Source organism: Myotis nattereri (genome assembly GCF_964212035.1).
Source record: "Myotis nattereri genome assembly, chromosome: 3".
NCBI classification, from domain to species: Eukaryota; Metazoa; Chordata; class Mammalia; order Chiroptera; family Vespertilionidae; genus Myotis; species Myotis nattereri.
Genome location: NC_138077.1, coordinates 47,051,240 through 47,073,802, shown reverse-complemented (window position 1 = coordinate 47,073,802; position 22,563 = coordinate 47,051,240). Strand labels below are relative to the sequence as shown.

The 22,563-nt window shown below is 39.8% G+C and overlaps 1 protein-coding gene across 5 annotated transcripts in view; it reads right to left on the bottom strand.

Moving 5' to 3' along the window:
• Nucleotides 1–22,563, bottom strand: part of LPP (LIM domain containing preferred translocation partner in lipoma) — a 654,879-nt gene that overhangs the window by 53,899 nt on the left and 578,417 nt on the right. The window lies entirely within an intron of this gene.

Sequence of the window (22,563 nt, the reverse complement as noted above, 5' to 3'; positions counted from 1 at the left end):
AACCCTACAAATTCAGCTTTTTTTATTTTCTACTTAAGTTTTTTGATTCTTCTTAAAAATTCCTATAAGGCAGAGCCTTGTTGTGTGGGTCTCTGTAGCCCCCACAATGAGGCATACATTAAAAATAACAGGGAATTCTAATTGCCACATGTTTTAAAAAATTTATTTGGGTTTTTATGACCAGGCCAAGCAAATAGTCATACAGAAATAACAGACGTGGCAAAAAATTTTATAAAGTATACACATACACAAGTAACATGTGTATTGAAACTCTCTACATATGTGGGAAAACAAAAACTTAAAGTATCATCAACTGAATTCTCTCAACAATTATCATCAGGAAAAGTTATCTTTTCCTCTTCCTATACCCCAATCTGGGTTGAAAACAGATACTGACCATAAAAGGCTGGGAAGGAAGCTGGCAGGTGTTATGTGTTTACAAGGAGTCAGTTGATTCACATTTATAATCCAATAGTAACCCTACAAGGGGAAGACTTTTTATTTGAAGAAACTGAGCCTCAGAAAGGTCAGAAATTTGCCCAAGGCCTCATTGCTAGAAAACAGTATATACCAGTGTTGGCGAACCTATGACACGCGTGTCAGAGGTGACACACGAACTCATTTTTTTGGTTGATTTTTCTTTGTTAAATGGCATTTAAATATATAAAACAAATATCAAAAATATAAGTCTTTGTTTTACTATGGTTGCAAATATCAAAAAATGTCTATATGTGACACGGCACCAGAGTTAAGTTAGGGTTTTTCAAAATGCTGACACGCAGAGCTCAAAAGGTTCGCCATCACTGGTGTAGACCATGGTCTGTAGAACCACAAAGTCTATACTCTTTCCACCACACCAAACTGCCCCTCACATGTACACAGGTAAGGACCCAGTGGAAGATTAAAAAGAGAGTCAGTCTCATACAACCCCATTTTTTGCAGGGCTTTAGAGGAACACATGCCCAATGGACATGGAGCTACTTATTTACAAACCCAAGCAATTGTTGGAGACAAAAGGGAAGAAAGGGCTCAAAAGACAATACAGCAATAGAAACTATCAGGGCACTCAGAAGAGTTTGAAAATCATAAATTACAAAAAGCAAAGGAATACCAGGGCATTTAAGTTCTATTCAATCTCCAGCAAGTAGATACAACGCATATTGCTATCACCTATTAAATAGTTCTGTATGATTACACAGATTGTATGCCATTTTTCACAAAAAGCACATGTAGATGAACCAGAAAAATGAAAACAAAAATTAACTAGAAGTCATGAAATTTTGAATTCAGTACAGAAAACCATGAACTTGCAGTGGTATCCTGAGCAAGTCATTTCCTTGGCTGGGTTGTTGTTTTTGTCCATTTGTTCAATAACAGAATTGATTGCATGATTGACAGTACACCCGTTAGTTGTAACATTCTATAAACCTGGGAATACCAACTGAGAGACCTACAAGAACTCACTTTTATGTCGAATATTATTTGATGGGCATCTATTTATGACGCACACCGCTTTCCTACAAGTATTTATTGCTCATTGACGATCCTAAGTTAAGAATCAGAAGAAAGAACAAAAATGTAAACTCTTAAAATAGATGTCTGAATCTGGTGATTCCCTCCCTGCTTTCCTCTGAAGTGGGCCCAGGCATCTCACTGCACTGTAGCATCTGTTTCTTCACTCCGGATTAGGATTTGGAATTGCAGTTTGAAGACAAACACAGGATCTGGTTTTCCATTTTTGTTCTATATACAAAGCGAAGTCACAACCATTTCAAATGCAAGCAGAACTCCTTTCCATCCCACAGCCCACAAGAATTCTAACAGGGCTGGGTTTTGTTTTGGGGCAGGGAGTGGCAGTAGCAGCAAAAGTACTTGTAAAATCAAGAAGGTGTGATATGCTGCAGAAAAGGGAGAAACTGCCAGGAGCAGCAAGGAGGGAACAATCTGGCATCTGACTTCAAACAGCTGCCGAAGAGGCATCCAGTTTGTCATATTCATTTGTGTATCGCTACACCACAGAGATTAGTGCTTTAGCAGCCCTATTAAAAATCTGAAAATGGGTTTCCCATTCATTCAGAGCTGTGCATTGGCTCAAACTAGCTCTTGTTCAGAAAGGTCGTCTGGCAGGTCATTGCCCTTGTGCAATGGAGTCTGCCTGGAAAGTTGATAAAGCTCTGCGAAAACAAGGTGAGTGCTGCTGGGAGGATCTGCAGAACCTCACCAGCATCTACTCCAACACAACCACTCTGGTAGCCAGTGCCCATAGTACACAGTGTTCTTACAAACACTTACAAATAATGAAGAGATGACAGGGAATGGGCCCATTTGCCCTAAAAACTTAATGTGGACTTCTGTATTAGTTTATTTCAAACTTATTTAAAAACAGGCCTGTCTTTTCAAGGAGCCAAATGTTCCCCCCTCGATTATTTCAAAGTTCCTGTTTCCCTTCGAGAATAAAAAAAGCAAAGGAATACCAGGGCACTGCTTGCTTCCCATTGCTGAGTCTTGAAGGAGAAGAATAAAGAAGAAAAGCAGCTTTTCCTCTATCAGTGAAGTGGTCAGTATCAATGTTTTATAAGTAATTTAGATTGTTGCAATAATACTGAGTACTAAGCACTATGCTAAGTGTTGGGGATTGCAGAAGATTTTTATAGTATTTAGGAACACAAGATTAGTTATTTCATATAACTTGGTATTGGCTTCCCAAATACATTTAAGTTCTATTCAATCTCCAGCAAGTAGAAACAAAACATTCATTTGTTTGGCACTAATTCCAAGTGGCATAGGATTTCAGAGAGGGGGAGTAAGTAAGAGAGAAGATCTCAGGAAAGGTTTCATTACTGTTGATTTTAATATATATGGAATGACGCTTGCCTGTTTTGCTCAACGGTTAGAGCACTGGCCCTCAGGCTGAGGGGTGGGGGGTTCGACTCCAGTTAAGGGCACATACATCAGTTGCAGATTCCATCTCTGCCCTGGTCAGAGCGCAACCAATTGATGTGTCTCTCTCACATTGATGCTTCTCTCTCTGTCTCTCCCCCGCCCTTCCACTCTCTCTAAAAATCAATGGGAAAAAAATATCCTTGGGTGAGGATTACCAATAACAAAAGAAAATTTAAAATATCTGGAACAAAGTATAAGCTCTGCCTGGTGTACAAGGTGGAACAGGGAAAGCAAATCAGAAAAACTGTGCAGCGTAAGAGAAGGAGACCTTTGGTTCTGGCTTAGATAAAAGGGATACGAGCGATGACTCAGAGGCACAAAAGTATCTATGGAGCATTTTATAATTTACTAATTATAGTTTCTGAATTCCTATCAATGATGTAATCTGAAGACAAGGTCAAGAGTGGGCAGAAAATTTACTCAGTTGAAAAGAAAAAACTTTTAATAAACTAAAAAATTATATGGGCAGAATATATATGTATATATAGATGTTATTTTTTTTCTTATACAATTTACTTTTGGATTCTCTGAACGATTGAAAATGACACAAGTGATCCAGTGATGTGAAGACCTTCAGTAATGATGTACGCCCCCGTGGCTGCATAAGCTTGCCTGTAGCCCACCACTGGACCGAGGCAAAGAAAGCAGTGAGTCTACCCTGAACAGTTGCTAAGGGAACAGCCAGCGTTTTATGACATTATGGTCGGATTAGGGGGAAACAGACTGACCTGTAACAATGCCAGGAGAAGACCAGCTGCTTGGAAAATCACAATGATTATCCAAAGGCTTCTTTCAAAATATGCACATAACAACAGAAAATTGAAACCAATACATATGACCATGAAAACAATTGCTGTTTCAACAAATCTATTATGGAGTCCTGGCCTGAACATAAAAGTCAATTATTGCTTGTTCTTCTTCGTCTTTTTTAAAGCAATTAGAATCCCCTGTTATTTTGTCTCATTTGAAGACATAATCTTAGGCCCAAACTTCTATTATTTTAATCAACATCAGCCAGAAAGGAAAGGAGTCTGTCAAAGTGTTTTAAGAGCAAACCTTTACCTGGCTCTCCAGTCCTCGGACATCTTGGCCCTCCAGTCGTCACAAAACACTCTTGGGAATAGATTTAATGTCTAATCATGTATGTATCACATCAGTGTTCTTATGGAAATGCCAAAAAAAAATTATTGAGGTGGCCTAGGACTGGCTTGACTACAAGGGATAGGCTTGGGTTTGGAACTAAATCCAAATGGCATAATAAAGCTTTGTTATCTGTATGGTAGATATCAGTGTGAAGCGTTGGGGGCACTGAATTCTAGCTTATTGACTAAGTACTTATTTAATGACTGGATCTTCGTAGATGTTTAACACACGTTGGTTGAGGATAATAATAATTAATGTTTATTGAAGCTTTTATTATATGTGAAGTACCAAGTTGGCTGCTTGGCATGTGTTTTCTCTTTTAATTATTACAATTACCCAAAGGGAGGAGGACATATTATCATTGTCCCCATTTTATAGATATGAGCACCGAACCTTGCAGAGGGATAGAGTAACTTGCCCAATACTTCACATCTCTTCTGAGCCCTGCCTCTAACCACTCTACAACATTCTCTTTAAGGCTAAGAGACTAAAGCAATGCAAGGCCCAGCTGCCCATGGTGGGTGACAGATGAATCACATGTTGTTCCTGACAAAGAGCTTACAAAATAGTCTACGTTTAAGTCCGTACATGTGTTTGCATGATAGCAAAATTGAGGGATCGAGATACACACATGTACAGACAATGCTGATCCAACCAGAAAAACTGATACTACAAGACAGCAAAGAGGAATATGGGGAACAACAAAGAGGAATTCTAATCCCACTTGACTTGGTGAGAGCCATTTCATTTATTCAAAGGGAAAATATGGAATCCAGGTGAGGAGGCAGCTAAATATAAGTTGAATGGCTAGAAGTGAATAGAAAAGCTGAATCCTTTATCCCAGAGCCATTTCCAGGAGTGTGGACTTTAATACTGAGAGGGTATAAAAAGAAAGGGGAGAGGAGGTGATAACTGGAGTACTAACGATCTTCACCTCTACTTCTAAGCTGACATATGAATTATATTGGTGAAGTAAGGGGTAAAATTGCTCCCCCAGATGCTGATTACTTATTGTGGCTTATCTTCTCAGCTACTATAACAGTGTATAGTTTTGGGCAACCTTCTCATCTATTCATGCAGAGAGGTAGACCAGATGATCTCTCAACTAAAAGTCCATAGCATCTCCTAAGATGACATTGGGATGAACTGTTCATGGTAGAGACTAAATGAGTAGTTTGTTAACCAAATTCCCTTGGTAACCTAATTCCTTTAAAATAAGCCAGATTTTGGTCAAATCTGTACTAGCATTAACCTTGTGAGGCCTGGCAGCTCCAAGGGACAGAGTGTAGCCTTTGTGTGGGATCTAGTATTACATGGCTTGGAGCTTAAAAACATAAACATAGCTGATAGTTTTTCTGTAAGTTTGGATTCTCTCCTTAATGTACACAATGCTAGCTGAGTCTGTGGACACTGTACTTTTGTCATGGTGATTTATCATCTTCTTTTGATAGTTGTTCTCATCTATACTAATTTTTAGTTTTTGAATAGAATAGTTTAAATGGTCATACTTCAATTAATATAAATACTTAAATTTCTGGATTTATAGAACTTTACAAAGTTAAGTGTACTCAAATTTAAGTTGATGGGAATTGTCTTACATCTTTCAAAAGTTAATTTTAAAAGAATTTTTTTCATTAATTTCTTGAGAAAAAAATGCCAATGTTGGTTTAAAAAGTGCAACTGGAAGAAGCCTAAAACTCTGCCTCACACATAGAGTTCAAATGTATAAACCAATGAGTACTGATTAAGAATTCATGTTCTGGAGGCACTACTTGGAATTACATTCCCCACTACCTACTAGCCTTTTAACTCACCATAACCTACTTTTCTTTTTTTACCATCAAGTAAACAATCTGAATGATACCGCTTTAATAGATCACTGATACGATGAACTAAGACCAGGTGTGCAAAATGCTCAGCACAAACACTAGCACAGAACAAAGCAGGTATTAAGCGATATTACTGAAGAAACCAGAAGGACATGCATGATTGAATGTTGTCATAACTGCAATTAAGTAACTAAGGCATTTGTTAATCTCACTACAGACCAACAAATTCATGCATGTAAGACTATATATGGAGCATATAATTTCTATTGTTCAAAGACCATTTTTAAACCAATTCATGAAATAATATATATTCTATATAATAAATAGGTAATATGCTAATTGACCATCACACCCTCACAAGATAGCAGCACCCACAGCCACAAGATGGCAGCGCCCAGTCCCCTCAGCCCTGCCAGCAGTGAATTTTCATGCAATCATTACCTTTAAAAAAAATTCTTACCCAAGGATATAATTATTTCTTTTAGATCATCTGTTCTCAAGGAGCAGGCCTAAGCCAGCAGGTTGGCATCTCCCAAGGGTCCCAGACTGTGAGAGGGCAAAGGCTTGGCTGAGGGACCCCCTGTGTGCATGGATTTTCACAACTTACAGATATATATATGTGTATAGCACAAGTCTGTAAGTTCTAGATGTAACTTCTGTTGCCAGGATTGCCTCTTAGAAATTGGAGGAAACAATAGAGAACTTCATAGTGATTCATAAGCTATGTTTTCTATATGGTGACCTACAAGTTCCTCTATTCATTTGGGTTCATTCTCCTTCCCTTAACTTGCCTTCACTGATTGGTACTTTAATTAAATGAAACAACATAAAGGACATTAAAGAAGTATACTTTTCTTTTGACTCAAGCTTGTGCCTAGAACATTAGATATCTGTAGTAAAATGTATTAGATATCTTAAAATAATAAAAGCCTAATATGCTAAGTGTCCTGTCGTCTTGGTGCCGTTCAACCAATCAAAGCATAATATGCTAATGAGATGCTAAGGCCGCTCAACCACTCACTATGACGTGCACTGACCAACAGGGGCACATAGTCGACCGGTCAACCATTTTCTATGACATGCACTGACCACCAGGGGGCAGATGCTCCTACCAGTAGGTTAGCTTGCTGCTGGGGTCCAGCCAATCGGGACTGAGTGAGACAGCCTGGACATGCGTAATCTCCTGCATCCTTCCGGGCCCCAATTGTGCACGAATGGGGTCCCTCGGCCTGGCCTGAACCCTCTTGCAATCTGGGCTGAGGGGACCCCCCCTCCAAGTGCATGAATTTTGTGAACCAGGCCTCTAGTAATATATGAAAATTGTAAAATATAAATAGCTCCTGGGCTAAAGGGAATATAATATTAGAAATTACCTATGAATAAGGAGAAAAATGTCATTTTCGGGTTAGGCCCTTGAATTATTTAATAATTATATCTACAAAGAACACACTAATCTACACCATCAGTGAACATTTTGGGAACTATTTGCTTGGTTTTTTTAAGTATGATCTTAAAAAAAATCTCAATATGCACAAGAGAAAGAGAAAAATAAACACAGATGCGAAAGAAACAAACTGAAATGTGCTTTTTTTAGGCCCTCCTAGTCATCTTTGCAAATTCCTTTAAAGTATGCATTTAGATCTTCTTATGTTCTGATTACATTTACCATTAAAAACATTGGGCAAAACCCCCATTGCTACCATTGTGGAAATGAAGATTTATGCTAACTGCAAGAAATAAGCTTTCAAACTTCTCTGGTTGCATGAAGAGTGCTGTTTGCCCACTGGCAGTGCAAGAACCATTAAAAGGAATTGGGAAGCATTGTGATGAAGAATTGTGTAGATGAGAACCACAGAGGAAAAGGAGTAACCACTATTCTTCAGATTTTAATTTATTTCCTGTTGTGTAGATCATCATCTGCCTAAACTACTCTTGATTTTGAAAAATAAGCATATTTACAAAATATTTACTTACAAACATGCCCACCCTTGTCCTTGAATAGGCCAGGAGGAATGTAAGATAATAGCAATTATTTCCTTATTTCCACAGAGATCCACAAAGTATATACACACGTTTTGTGGAGAATAAAGAGGGGAGTAAGACAGTGTTCAACCACTCAGAGTTTTGAGAGTAGCTAGGAGTTTCCAATGGTACATATCTCAGCAGAGTGTAACCCTGGTCCCTGCTCTCTCTGAATCTCAGTTTTCTCATCTGTAAATGAGAGTCTGGGACTCAGTTATTCCTATGGCTCTGCCATTCCTTACTGGAGAGTTCTAAGATTATTTCTTCCAGGGTAAAAACCAAGATACCTTCAAAAATGCAGGTAAAACCAGACTCTATGTTTCTTTCCTAGTGGAACGACTCTAAGCTGTGAAATCTCAGGAGATGACTGTGAGAAAAAAATCATGTCAGATGTTGATGATGTTGGATAACATTCCTTGAGCACTTAAGATGTGCATGGTGGCACATTAGGTATGTTGATATCACAATTATTCACATTTTAGAGAAAGGAAGACTGAGTTTTACCAGCTATTTTGTATAGAATTACAATATAAGCCCAAATCTCCAGATTCCAATTATTTCTATTTAGCTGATATTGATACTACTTTACTTCAAAATGAAAGAGAATTACCTATTTCAGGCAAACAAAAATTAAAAGGGAACTCATTTCCAGCAGACCTATGCTGCAAGAAATGTTACAGGAAGTTCTTGAGGCAGAAGAAATATGATACCAGACAGAAATCTGGATTTACATACACAAAAAAATGAAGCATTCTAGATAAGCCTACATAAATAATTTTTTCTTATTTTTAATTTCTCTAAAACTACTTAAGCAAAATATACTGCGTTTACAACATATCTATAAGTCAAAAAATGAGAAACACAAAGGACAGCAAGGAGATTGAGAGTATACGATGGTAAGGTCCTGACACTATAAATATAGGGATATAATACTATTTGAAGGTAGACTCGGATTAATTAAAAATGTATATTGCAAATCAAAGGCGTTAAAAGTAAGAGTATAAGTAATAAGCAAATAACAATAAAATTGTGAAAATACACATTCCAGAGAAAGGCAATAAGAAGAGATAGAAAAATTTTTAAAAAGATAATGAATTTTAATCCAGCTATATCAATAAGATACAGTTATAGTCAAAGGATTCTGTAATTGAGTAAGCAGGTAGAAAACCAGTAGAGAAAATTGAATATTATTATATTGAAAGAAACTTAACCTAATTAACATTTATAGAACACTCAACAACAGCATACTAATACTTTTGAAATGCATGGAACATTGACCAAGATAGACAACATTCTGGGACATAAAACAGATCTTAACAAATTTAAGAGAACTGAAGTAATTCAAAGTATGTTCACAGACCATAAGGAAATGATCTAGGAGCCATTAATAGGAAGGCATCGAAAAAGAATCCAAGTACCTGGAAATTAAACAATATACTTCTAAATAACCCATGGGCTCAAAGGAAACCACAGGGAAATTAGAAAATACCTGGAGTGAAAATCAAAGTACAACATATCAAAATATGTAGGAGGCAGCTAAAGCAGGGCTTATTAATTAAATGTTTATATTAGAAAAGACAATAGAGCTCAAATCAATGATTAAGGCTATAACTTTAATGAAATAGAGAAGAGCAAATAATACCCAAAGCAAGACAGAGGAATGAGATAATAGAACAGAAATCAATGAGATTGAGAGCAGAAAAGCGATAGAAAAAACTGTGGAACCAAACGTTGAATCTCTTGAGAAAAAAAACTGATAAACTGTATCCACAGTGATTAAGAAAAATTTAGATAAGACATCCTATCTAATAAAAGAGAAACATGGTAATTAGCATATGACTGCTACCCTTCCCATTGGCTAATCAGGACGATATGCAAATTAACTGCCAGCCCAGATGGTGGCCGGCAGCCAGGCAGCTTAAAGCGAAAATGAGGCTTGCTTGCTTCAGTGACGGAGGACTCCAACGTTCCCCGCCTGCCGCTGCAGGCCACTGAGCTGCAAATCTAAGCAAATATGTTACAAATATAGAAGCTAAACAAAACCCCAGAAACCTGCTTTAGTCGCGGGGCTTCAGCCAGCAGGATCGCAACATTGTTTCAAGTACAGAAGGTAAACAAAGGCCAGAAACCTGCTTTTAGCAGTGGAGGCCTAAGACCTGGAGCCAAGCCTCAGAGCTAAAGCTGGCCCAGAATAAAAAAGAAAAAAGAAAAAAAGGTGCAGTTGGGAGCTTCAGTCATCTGCCAGCCTGAAAACAGCCCTCAGCCCCTCACCCAGACTGGCCAGGCACTCCAGTGGGGACTCCCACCCTGAAGGCTGTGTGACCAGCTGCAAACAGCCAGCATCCCCTCACCCAGGCTGGCCAGGCACCCCAGTGGGGACCCCCACCCTGATCCAGGACACCCTTCAGGGCAAACCAGCCGGCCCCGACCCGTGCACCAGGCTTCTATATAGTAAAAGGGTAATATGCCTCCCAGCACTGGGATCAGCGGAGCTGAGAGGCCTCCCGGCACCGGGATCAGTGTGACAGGGGGCAGCGCCAAAACCCCCTGATCACCCTGTGGCTCTGTGTGTGACAGGCTGTGGTGCCCGAACCCCCTGATTGGCCCTGCTCTGTGTGTGAAAGGGTGCGGCACCCCAACCCCCCGCCACAGGCCCTGCTCTGTGTGTGACGGGGTAGAGCCATAACCTCCCCATTGGCCCTGCCCTCAGTGTGACAGGTTGGCGGCGCCCCAACCCCCTGATCGGCCCTGCTCTGTGGGTGATAGAGGGCAATGCCCCAACTGCCCCCCACGGGCCATGCTCTGTGTGTGATGGGGTAGAGCCATAACCTCCCCATCAGCCCTGCCCTGAGTGTGACAGGGTGCGGTGCCCCAACCCCCTGATCCGCCCTGCTCTGTGTGTGACTGGGGCGGTGCCCCAACTCCCCTATCGGCCCTACTCTGTGAGTGACAGGGGGGAGCTCCCCAACCCCCTGATTGGCCCTGCTCTGTGCATGACAGGGGGTGGCACTGCAACCTCCCCATCGACCCTGCCTTGAGTGTGACAGGGGGCGGTGCCCCAACCCCCCAATCAGCCCTACCCTGAGCATGACTGAGGGTGGCATCACAACCTCCCGATTGGCCCTGCTCTGTGCATGACAGGGGCGGTGCCCCAACTCCCCAATTGGCCCTGCTCTGAGCCCGACCAGGGGCTGCACCTAGGGATTGGGCCTGCCCTCTGCCACCCGGGAGCAGGCCTAAGCCAGCAGGTCATTATCTCCCGAGGGGTCCCAGACTGCGAGAGGGCACAGGCCGGGCTGAGGAACCCCCCCCCTTTCCCCCCCGAGTGCACAAATTTTTGTGCACCGGGCCTCTAGTAGATTATAAAGATCATAAAAGGAACAATATAGCAGTACCTTTCTAGGTGAGACAATAATAAAACAATACTGTAAACCACCACTGTGCCTACAAATGCAGCCAGTTAAAATTAAATAGACCATTTTCTTGAGAGTTGTAAACTGTTAAAGTTCACTTAAAAATAAATTTGTAGATAAAACCCCTTCTTACAAAAAAATAAATAAATAAATAAAAAATAAAAAAAATAAAATAAAATCCAGGTCCAGATGGCTTCACTAGCAAAGTCTGCCAAACACTTAAAGAATAATACCAATTCTTGCAATTTTTTTCAGACTATGAGAGGAGGGAACACTTGTTAACACCTTTTATGACACTAGCATTACCTTGATACCAAACCCAGACAAAGATATTACATAAACAAAAACCCAAAATATACACACCAAACTACAGTTGACCTTTGAATAATGCAGAGATTAGGGGCACTGACCTTCTCCCCTCCCTGTGCAGTTGAAAATCTCCACATAACTTTGATTCCCCCAAAACTTCAGTCCTCCTTCAACATCTACAGGGAGTAGTTCCAGGACTTTCTCCCACACCAAAATCCTCCAATGCTCAAGTCCCTGCATAAAGTGATGTAGAACAATGTATACAGTTGGCTTTCTGTATCTGTGCATTCCCAACCAGGCACTGAAAATACTGTTTTACATCCTCAGTTAATTGAATTTGCAGATGTAAAACCCGAGGGCGCGGAGGGCTGACTGTAAATTTATTGAAAAAAAAATGTGTTAAGTGGACCTGCACAGTTCAAACCCATGTTGTTTAAGGGTTAACTGCATATGCCAATAACCCTCATGAGCATAGGCGCAAAAATCCTCAACAAACTTCTAGCAAATTAAATCCAACAATACATATAATGATTAGAAGCCAAGGCTAATACAACATTAAACAATCAATGTCACTCAAAATATTAACAGCCTTTAGAAGAAAAAGATCATTGCCATATCAACTGATGCAGAAAGTCATCTGACAAAATTCAACATCCTTTCATGATTAAAACTCTCATAACTGAGAGTAGAAGAGGACTTCCTTACTTGATAAAAGCATCTACTAGTAAAATAAACCTATATTTCACATTATACTTAGTGGCAAAACGCTCAATGCTTTCCCCTAAGACTGGGAAAAGGCAAGAATGTCCACTCTCACTACTATGCAACATATCACTGAATGTCCTAACCAGTGCAACAGGGCAAGAAACAAAAAATGCACAGATCTGAAATAAACAAATGAAAATGTCTCCATTCACAGAGAAAAAACAAATAAGCCAACGAACAAAAAACACCCCTGGTATTAATAAACTAGTTTAATAAGGTCATAGGATACAGGGACAATATACAAAAAACTCATTGAGATGTTCTATGAATGCCATTTATAACCTTTCCCCTTCTCTGTGACAATTCTTCATATACAAAATGAGGTCCAACTAGACCATTTTGGTTCCTTGCTTAAAATAAAGTGGAAGCTTAATGTTTCTTTGGTTGAACCTAGATGGTTTAATATTTTGTACTTGAGATTGAGAGAATAATTTCCATTTCTGTCACCAATTTTGTAAATTAGGATAAAGAGTTAAACATCACATAATATAAGTAATATGCTCCTTAAATGGATCCTTAAAAAGGCCTGCAAGGGTTCTAAAAGACCAGTGCTCTTTGCTATCAGATATCATCTACTGCCACTTCCTAGCTTGCTCACTTCAACGTTACTCTGGACCCGCTGGTGTTATTCCAACTCTGAAGGCACATTCCTGACTTAGAGTCTTTAACACATGACACACTGCCTCACAGTTTTCAATTCAGTGCTCAAAGGTCATCTTTCGGAAAAGTCTACATCCCACCCAATTAAAATTGCATGGTTCCATGTACTGCTTACTCTTTTTCCCACTGCACACATCACATCAAATATGTTATACTAGAGTCCCAGTGCACAAAACTTTGCGCACTCAGGGGGGTCCCCAGCCCAGCCTGTGCCCTCTCGCAGACTGGACCCCTCACGGGATGACTACCTGCTGGCTTAGACCTGCTCCCTGGGGTATAGGGCCTAAGATGGCGGTCAGACATCCCTCTGGCAGCCCTAGAGCCCTCAGGGGATGTCCACTTGCCAGCGGGGAGCAGGCCTAAGCTGCAGTTGGACATCCTTAGACTGCTGAGGAGGCGGGAGAGGCTCCCACCACCACCGCTGTACTGGCAGCTGGCAGCCTGGCTTGTGGCTGAGCAGAGCTCCCTGTGGGAGTGCACTGACCACCAGGGGGCAGATCTTGCATTGAGCATCTGCCCCCTGGTGGTCAGTGTGTGTCATAGTGACCAGTCATTTCTAGTCATTCTGCTGTTAGGGTCAATTTGCATATTACCCTTTTATTATATAGAAGTGCCTGGCCAGCCTGGGTGAGGGGATGATGGCTGTTTGCAGGCTGGCCACAGCCCCTTCAGTGTCGGGGTCCCCACTGGGGTGCCTGGCCAGCCTGGGTGAGGGGCTGAGGGCTGTTTTCAGGCTGGCCACGGCCCCCAGCCACCCAAGCTTCTAGGGGAGGCTGGCTGGAAGCAGGTATCTGGGATTTATTTATCTTCTATAATTGAAACTTTGTTGCCATGAGCGGAGTCCTCAGCCGGCCAGGGCAGGCGGGAAGCTTGGATTCCTCCATCGCCTGGGCAACCAAGCCTCCTGTTTGCTCCAGCTCTGCGGCTGCTGGATGCCATCTTGGTTGGGTTGATTTGCATATAGTCTCTCTGATTGGCTGATGGGCGTGACTTGGGTGTGGCAAAGGTAAGGTCAATTAGCCTCTTTTATTAGTGTAGATAATTTACTCTCATGTTAAGTTTATTATTTGTTGTATGTCTTTTCCTGCTAGAAGGTAAGCACCAGAAGGCAGGAATTTCTGCTGTTTTATTCTCTAATGCATTCAAAGACCATGGGATGTCTGCTGAAAGAATTACATAAATAATTGTGAAATGACTGTAGATATCTAAAATTTTTTAAAAGGAATAAAGAAGATTTTTGAGTATGCAAGTGCAAATTATCTTATAATGTTAATACCCACCACTTCCCCATTTAAAAAATCTTTTTTGAATAAGTCTTTGAATAAATCTGTTATAGTAAGTATTATTTAATGATTAAACTGTTACAAAAAATGTCTTGTAGATGACTGCAGAGATTAGGTCCTTCTTAAAACAACAAACACAGAAGCATTCAAAAGAATGTACTCATCATACTACCTTTGTATCTAGAGTTATTACTCCATTCTTCTTTCAGAAAGAATGACAGCCATAGCTACACCTTCTTTTTCGAATCTGAAAAAAATTGAAACTGGAAAATATCAAGTTCATTTTAGAGGAGACTAGAGCTAAAATATCAATGCTGGTCTACGTGACAAGGGAATGTGCTAAAAATAAAATGTTTAATTACCTTAGTGGCTTTTCAAACTAGCAATTCTACTTTTAACACCCTAATAAAGCCAACAGATACTTGCACTGTTCCTCACATTTTTATAAGGTACTATGCTATTCACAAACAGTAAGAACATTCATTATCCTACCAACTCTTCACTAGTCAGGATGACAATGCATGCAATAGTATTCTCATTGAAAGAGAGAAAGAAAATACTGAGGTTCAAAGATGTTAAGAAGATCTGTTCAAGATTTATCACTTAAGAATGGCAAAGGGACACCCTGGCTGGGTTGCTCAGTTGCTTGGCACATTGTCCATACATCAAAGGATTGCGAGTTTGATTCCAGGTCAGGGCACATACTTGGGTTGGGGTTCTATCCCTGACCTGAGAGCATATGGGAGGCAATCCATTGATGCTTCTCTCTCATCTCTCTCTCTCTCTCTCTCTCTCTCTCTCTCTCTCTCTCTCTCTCTCTCCTTCTATCTCTAAAAAAAAAAAAAAAATCAATAAAAAAAAACCCCAACATGTCCTTGGGTGAGGATTAAAAAAAAAAAAAGAATGGCAAAGTGAGAAAAGTACACTGCACTAAGAGTCAATACACCAAGAATCTGGGTACTACTCTAGTTGAGATTCACTCTCCATTTACAGATTTGAAAGCTTGATTCAAATTAGCTACCCACAACTCTGGACAACAGATTCATGCTTTGCCTTAAGTTAGCAAAATCCTTGGATGAATGCATCATCTATAAAGTAAATAACACAATAGATAATAAACAAATAAATAAATGAGCACCAAAATAATCTATAATAATAAAAGCATAATATGCAAATCAACCAAATGGCCGAACAGCAGAACGACTGTCTGAACGCTCTTCCAGAGGACCTTCTGGACAAAGCCACGGCTGCGAGGGCCGAGGCAGCCACCGGGCTGTGAAGGCCTACTCTTGCATAAATTTCCTGCATCTGGCCTCTAGTGATAAAGAAACCCTAAGCATTGTCTATAGAGATATGCACACTTCTAGTTTCAAATATATGTTCAAGCTATTGTAAAGAATAAAACACATAATATTAACATATGGAATTTGTAACAATTATCTATCAGCATTTTAAATATATTAACAGTATAGTTGATAGGTTATAAGTATCTGTAATAAAATAGAAACTTAATATTTAATATTTAATCTCTCAGGATTCTTTCTCCCATAAGCAGTTTTTTTTGTTGTTGTTGTTTTGTTTGTTTGTTTTTTATCTGTCTTTATTCCCAGGAGCCTTATTTAATTAAGCTCAAAGCCTGACATGAAATGCAGGTTAAGGCTGGGTACTTTGCTGAACCATGGTGTGTGTGGTTGTAGTAAGAACTGGGGGTGGGACCATGGAGAGCTCTACCAGTCAGGCACTTCTCCCGACTCAGGGCCTTCTCCAAGGAATCCACAGGCCTCTGTGCTGCAGCTTCAAAATAACCGCTGAGAAAATGTTACAACTCATGCAAATTCTAATTTATTAATATGCAAAACATGAATAAGTCCACCAATGAAATACACAAAGGATGTAAATAGGCAAGTGGCTACTAAGTATGTGAAATGATGCTAAACTCACTAAGAATTATAAAAATGTAAAAGAAAACAATGGGATCTTATATTAAGACTAGAGGCCCAGTGCATGACATCTGGTGCATGACATTCGTACACTGGGGGGTGACCTCTCAGCCCAGCCTATGCTCTCTCGCAGGCCAAGACCCCTCAGGGGATGTCCTTAGCACTGCCGTGGAGGTGGGAGAGGCCCCAGCCACTGCAGCTGTGCTTGTGAGCTGTGAGCCAGGCTTCTGGCTGATTGGTGCTCCCCCTATGGGAGCACACTGACCACCAGGGGGCAGCTCCTGCATTGAGCGTCTGCCCCCTGGTGGTCAGTGTGGGCCATAGTGACCAGTCATTCCACCATTTGGTTGATTTGCATATTAGCCTTTTATTATATAGGATATTTTTACAGAGATTTAAAAGATGAACATCTTCAAGGCTATGGAGAATCAGAAACTCTTTCACACCTTTGAGAAGAATGAACAGGTACCCCTTCTGAATGGCTATTTCAGTAGATATCAAAATGGTAAGATACATATACTTTTGACTCAGCAAGCTTATTCTAAAAATCTATCCTACAGAAGGTCTCAAATGGCAAAACATGGAAATAATGTAAATATTCCATCAGTAGAGAAATGACTAAGTTATGGTTCATGAATATTATGGTATCTTTAAAAAGACAAAAGTAAACCCATATGTGCTATCATTTCAGAAATATTCCAAGTAGCCCTAACCAGTTTGGCTCAGTGGATAGAGCATTGGCCTGTGGACTGAAGGGTCCCAAGTTCGATTCTGGTCAAGGGCATGTACCTTGGTTGCAGGCACATCCCCAATAGGGGGTGTGCAGGAGGCAGCTGATCCATTTTTCTCTCTCATTGATGTTTCTAACTCTCTATGCTTCTTCCTTCCTCTCTGTAAAAAATCAATAAAGTATATTTTAAAAAATATTCCAAGCATAACCTGTTACAGGAAAAAGTGAGATATAGAACAATATATGTACTACTGTCTGTGTGCCTACATATATGCACAAATAAGTGTTTGAATTATATAAACATTCTAGATCCTGAAAGTAGATACACAGAACTATTATCAATGGCTTTCTCCAGGGAGAGGAATTGAGGAGAATTTCAGTTTTGATTCTAGATATTTTCATATAATTTGATTTTTCACTAGCAAATAACTTACTTTTATTAATAAAAATCAGCACTCTGTATTGTATAGCATGCTGGCTTTCTACATACAAGTTGCTTGAATGAGGAAATTTAAGCCTAAGTTACAGCTAAGTGCAATAGCATATTCTGAACTCCACTTACATATCCGTTTGCTGATAAACCCTACAAAATGAAGGTGGAATGCACACTTTATGGGAAGTTCAGCACATACACATTCTTAAGACAGAAAATATTAAATACTTCTAACAATGAAAAGAAAAAGGATTTCAACAATAATAAAAAAGAATTTAGTGGCATTAATAAAGAGTGTACTTAAAACAGCAAGTCACTGTTAAAATAGTTAATAGAGTGAAGAGAATATAAAAATGGAAAGCAGTGGATATTGAAGCTTGGAAGTTTTCAGTGACCCTCTTATCATGCTTCACAACTCTTGAGAAAAATATCTCTCAGAAAAAGTGGATCAGGATACAAGCTCATAAAAAGAGAGGTTTAAATTTTAAGTGGTTTTGTATCTGTTGCAAATATTAAGGTTAAACGGGAATTTCAAAAGCAATCATTCTTTCTGATTAAATTTTTTTATCCAAAGATAAAGTAAAATGTTCAAAATAAAGTAAAGACATTATTCACAGGAGATGATGTGAGAGTTAAACATCTGACTGGCTGAGTGGGCCCTCTCATTTATTTATTTTTCTAAGTGAAAGGTGATGTAAAATTGGACTCTTCTTGCTGTGGCAGACTGAATGAAAACCTTTTAAAAGGCAGTTGACTAATTCTGGATTATTTTTATTATTGAGAAGACTTGGCTTACACCGAAGGGAAAGAAAGCAAAACAATTACACACATGTGGTTGAACTGGCAATTAAATAATTATTCATCACAAATAGTTAATCACCCGTTTAAGGGAAGAGGGTGGAGCCCAAACTGCAGCTGTATCTTACCATAGATAGTGAACAAGAAAATTCACCACCATTTAGAGTTCATAAAAGCTAAGCATGTAGAAGCTTCACAGAGGGGGAAATCTCACTTTTCTTCAGCATCATTCCCTTATTTCTGTCACATATCTTCCCAGCTTGGGCTTCCCAAGTTATTATAAGTGCTGGCCCAAGTCAATAGATGGCCACGTTACGATCTCACTAATCACTAAAGTGTTCATTGACACCAGGAACTCTATCTTCTCTTTCTCCCCCTTCTCCTAATAGTATTTCAAATCAATGATATCTTATACTTCAGAGGCACAGAAAAGAATGGGAGTCTGTGCAGGGCAGGGAGACCGAGAGAAATGCAGAGAAGCTCAGCACTTACACATTCTGAAGAGAGAAAACATTAAATGCAAACCTAAACTCCGAGGAAAGATGGAATGGACTTGGGAGGTTTGCCTTGCAGAGAAGGTGGTTTATTAGGGGAAAAAAAACCCTGAGCTTTACTTCTGAATATCTGGGAGAGTAAGTAGACTTTAATTTGTCCCTAGACAGGGCTACACTTATGAATTGCATTGTCTATTAAGTGATAATTCAACATGGACAACATTTTCAGAAAGCTGTGTCCAGAGTACAGGTCCTAGCATCTGACTGCCAGAGTTCAAGTTCCATTTCCCCTGATATCTGTGCCACCTCAGATAGCTGTGCCACCTGGGACAAATGTCTCAGCTGCTCTCAGTCTCAGCTTTCTCTTCTATGAACTAGGATGTATCCGAGTACCCATCTCATGGGATGAAACATACTGTATATTTATTCATCGAATATTACAATTATCATTATTACTTCTAACTTTTTTGTCTTTCAAATAAACATTATATACCAACCACAGACATAGAAACATATGCAGAATATAAAGTATTGTTTTATGATTATCTACTATAAGTAAGGCCCCAGACCAAAAGTTCTCCTAAAATTGTCCTCATTTATTCCATACCCATGAGATTTTTCCATTCTGTTGGTGAAGAATATAGGATGTTAAGATAGGTTAAGAAATTTGTCCAATAGATAAATGTTTTAATCATATAACTCAATTTGAACTTCATTCTTACTGACCTCAAAACACTTATACCTTGTAGAATGAACTCCAGGAAACAAATACAAAGATACACTATAGGCCCCTCTCTCAAAAGCTGTCCTTCTAGAGAACATGAGACAGACACATATAAATGCATCATATATGTAAATAAAGATATTCCACATTATAATGTGGGCAGAAGAGGGAGTGATTACTTCTAAATGGTGAGACAAAGGGAAGCCTCAGGAATAAGGAGGCATTGGAGTTTCGACATAAAGATGTGGGGAAAGGCATTTCAATGCCTAGCACAGAGAGGCAAAGCAGAGGGTCAGAAAGATTGGGGCTTTTGGGGGAATTCAAAGCAGGTCAGGGCAGCTGCCATGGAGAATGTGTGAAATCAGATGAGACTGGATAAATGGGCCGAAGGCAAAGCTTTGATCTCTTCAACTCTTCTATATCGATAAATCTAGAAGATTCCATGCTTTTAATCTGTAGGAATGAATGTCATTAGGCAGGCTGTACAGGATCAACTGGATTAACTGCACAATGCCTTACTACAATTTTAATCATGATGAATCCCAACCCTCTTGCATGGGATGTATTACTATGTACAAACTGTAATATGTGAGATGTATCTGCCCATGTATAAACAAATTGAGGATGAGCACCTAATAAGTTGACCATAGTTTTTTTTTTTTTTTTTTTAAATATATTTTATTGAGTTTTTACAGAGAGGAAAGGAGAGAGATAGAGAGTTAGAAACATCTATGAGAGAGAAACATGGATCAGCTGCCTCTTGCACATCTCCTACTGGGGTTGTGCCTGCAACCCAGATACATACCCTTGACCGGAATCAAACCGGGGACCTTTCAGTCCTCAGGCTGATGCTCTATCCACTGAGCCAAACCGGTTTCGGCAGACCATAGTTTTTTAGTAAATTCATAACAAAGACAGACTTCATGTCCTGTCAGTTTCTGTCTTTCCTTGCTTTAGGTCATCAAAGCCCACTGTGGTGTTTTCAAGGAAATTAGCTGAAGACAATTCCCTCAAGCAGCTTTTCTATTCAATGAGAAGAAAGTGAAATCAATCCATTTGCTGTAAGGGCAGAGTCTGTGGAGATGGGAGCCTTGATTTCCAATTTTAAAGGTAGTTCAAGTTTTAAAAAGGCAAAGAAAGGTCATCTCAGTAGGGAGAAAAAAGGATGAAGAATAAAAGACCTAGCTTGGTAAAGGAGATGTTTTTTTAAGATCATGGAGAAGGGAGAGAACTACAGTTGGATCTGCATGGAAAGCATACTGAACAAGTACTCAGAAGGCTGTAATCCAGACCCATTTCTGGAAATAACCACTGGAAAGTTGCTGATAAGATGGAATTGTGTAGCAGAGGAAAGGCCTAGAAATGTGATTCCAAATCCAACATGTCTTCCCACTAAACCATGTAGCAGAAAAGGCAGACAGGGCCCACATTTGGAGCAGGAGAAACCTTTCTCTCTCCAGCTTGTGTTCATCCCTAAGCCACGTTTCCTTCAAGCTGGTCTGCCTTTCAGCTCTAGAAAACAACAAGAGCTGGAGAGATGTGGGATACATGCGGTGTGGCTCAAAACCACAACACTTAGGGAAAGGTTCTGCCATTCGCTTACTCATGATGTTGCTTCTGTATCCTCCCTATTGCCAAAGACCTTTCAGGAAAAGCCTGTGATGGATGAGTGGTGTGGGAAGTAATGAAATATCTGGCTTTCCTTTACTTTTGGGAAAAAGGTCAAAATCCTTAGCATGGCTCAAGTCCTTCATGATCTATCTCGGAACACTCGACTCATGCTTCTCCCTCAAACTCGGAGCTCTAACCACAGGGGCCTTCTTTCAGTTCCTCTAATCAGCATGCTCCACTGTCTGCAACGTCTGAACTCCTACTCATTCCTACAGCTCAGTGAAGTAGCACTTCCTCAGGAATGCTTTCTCCACCCCTCTGTCTAGGTCAGGTTCCTTTGTTTTATTTCTTTTAAGACAATACTCTTTTCTTTGCAAACATTCTGTCCATTGGCACTAATAGAACACAAACTCCCTGAGAGCAGACTACTTGTCTGACTTTGCTCACCTCCACTGATGAGCCAGTCACTGATGTGTGGTGGGTTCCTGACAGAATATTTACTGAGTAACTTAATAAATATTTTCTTCTACAAAAATAAGGCATATCCCCCAATTATGGACTTGGATGAAATAGAGTTTAAATTGTCTAGTTGGGGCAAATTAAATCTTATCTGTTACTCATTATGTTAAAGCAGATGATCAAGACAGAAAACATAGAGAAATAAAATATATTATATAGAAAAAGTATCTTTTACATACTTTTTTAAGTTAAGTAACCCCAAAAGTTTGATTTGGCTAATGCTAGGAAAGTGCACTGACTCAAACTGAACTGTGGTGATGATAACGATGATGATGATGATGATAATGATGATGATGATGAAGGAATGGCAGACACTAGCCAGACACCCATAAAACCACTTCCTCTTCTTTCAAAGTATAGTTACATTTCCAAGCATTCTTTGAAACTGTAGCCAAGTGACTGAGTCCAGCCAATAGAATATAGAAGGAACACAATGCCACATTTCCAGTCTGACCCATAACCCTCCCCCTTCCACCTCATGAGATCCTTGATGCCCTTTCCTCATCTGCCCGATGCAGAGAACCCAGCACAGGACTCCCAGGTTCTGTGGAATGCACCTGCCACATATCTAATTAGATTTTATCAGAGAGAAACAAACAATTGTGTCAAGTCACTGAGATTTGGAGGGATGTTTGCTACAGAAGTTAGCATTAAGTACCCAAAGAAATACATAAGGTAAGACATTAAGAAAAATTACATTTGCCCTAACCGGTTTGGCTCAGTGGATAGAGCGTCGGCCTGTGGACTGAAAGGTCCCAGGTTTGATTCAGGTCAAGGGCATGTACCTTGGTTGCAGGCACATCCCCAGTAGGAGGTGTGCAGGAGGCAGCTGATCGATATTTCTCTCTCATTGATATTTCTAACTCTCTATCCCTCTCCCTTCCGCTATGTAAAAAAAATCAATAAAATATATTTAAAATAAAAGAAAAATTATATTTATTTTTAAG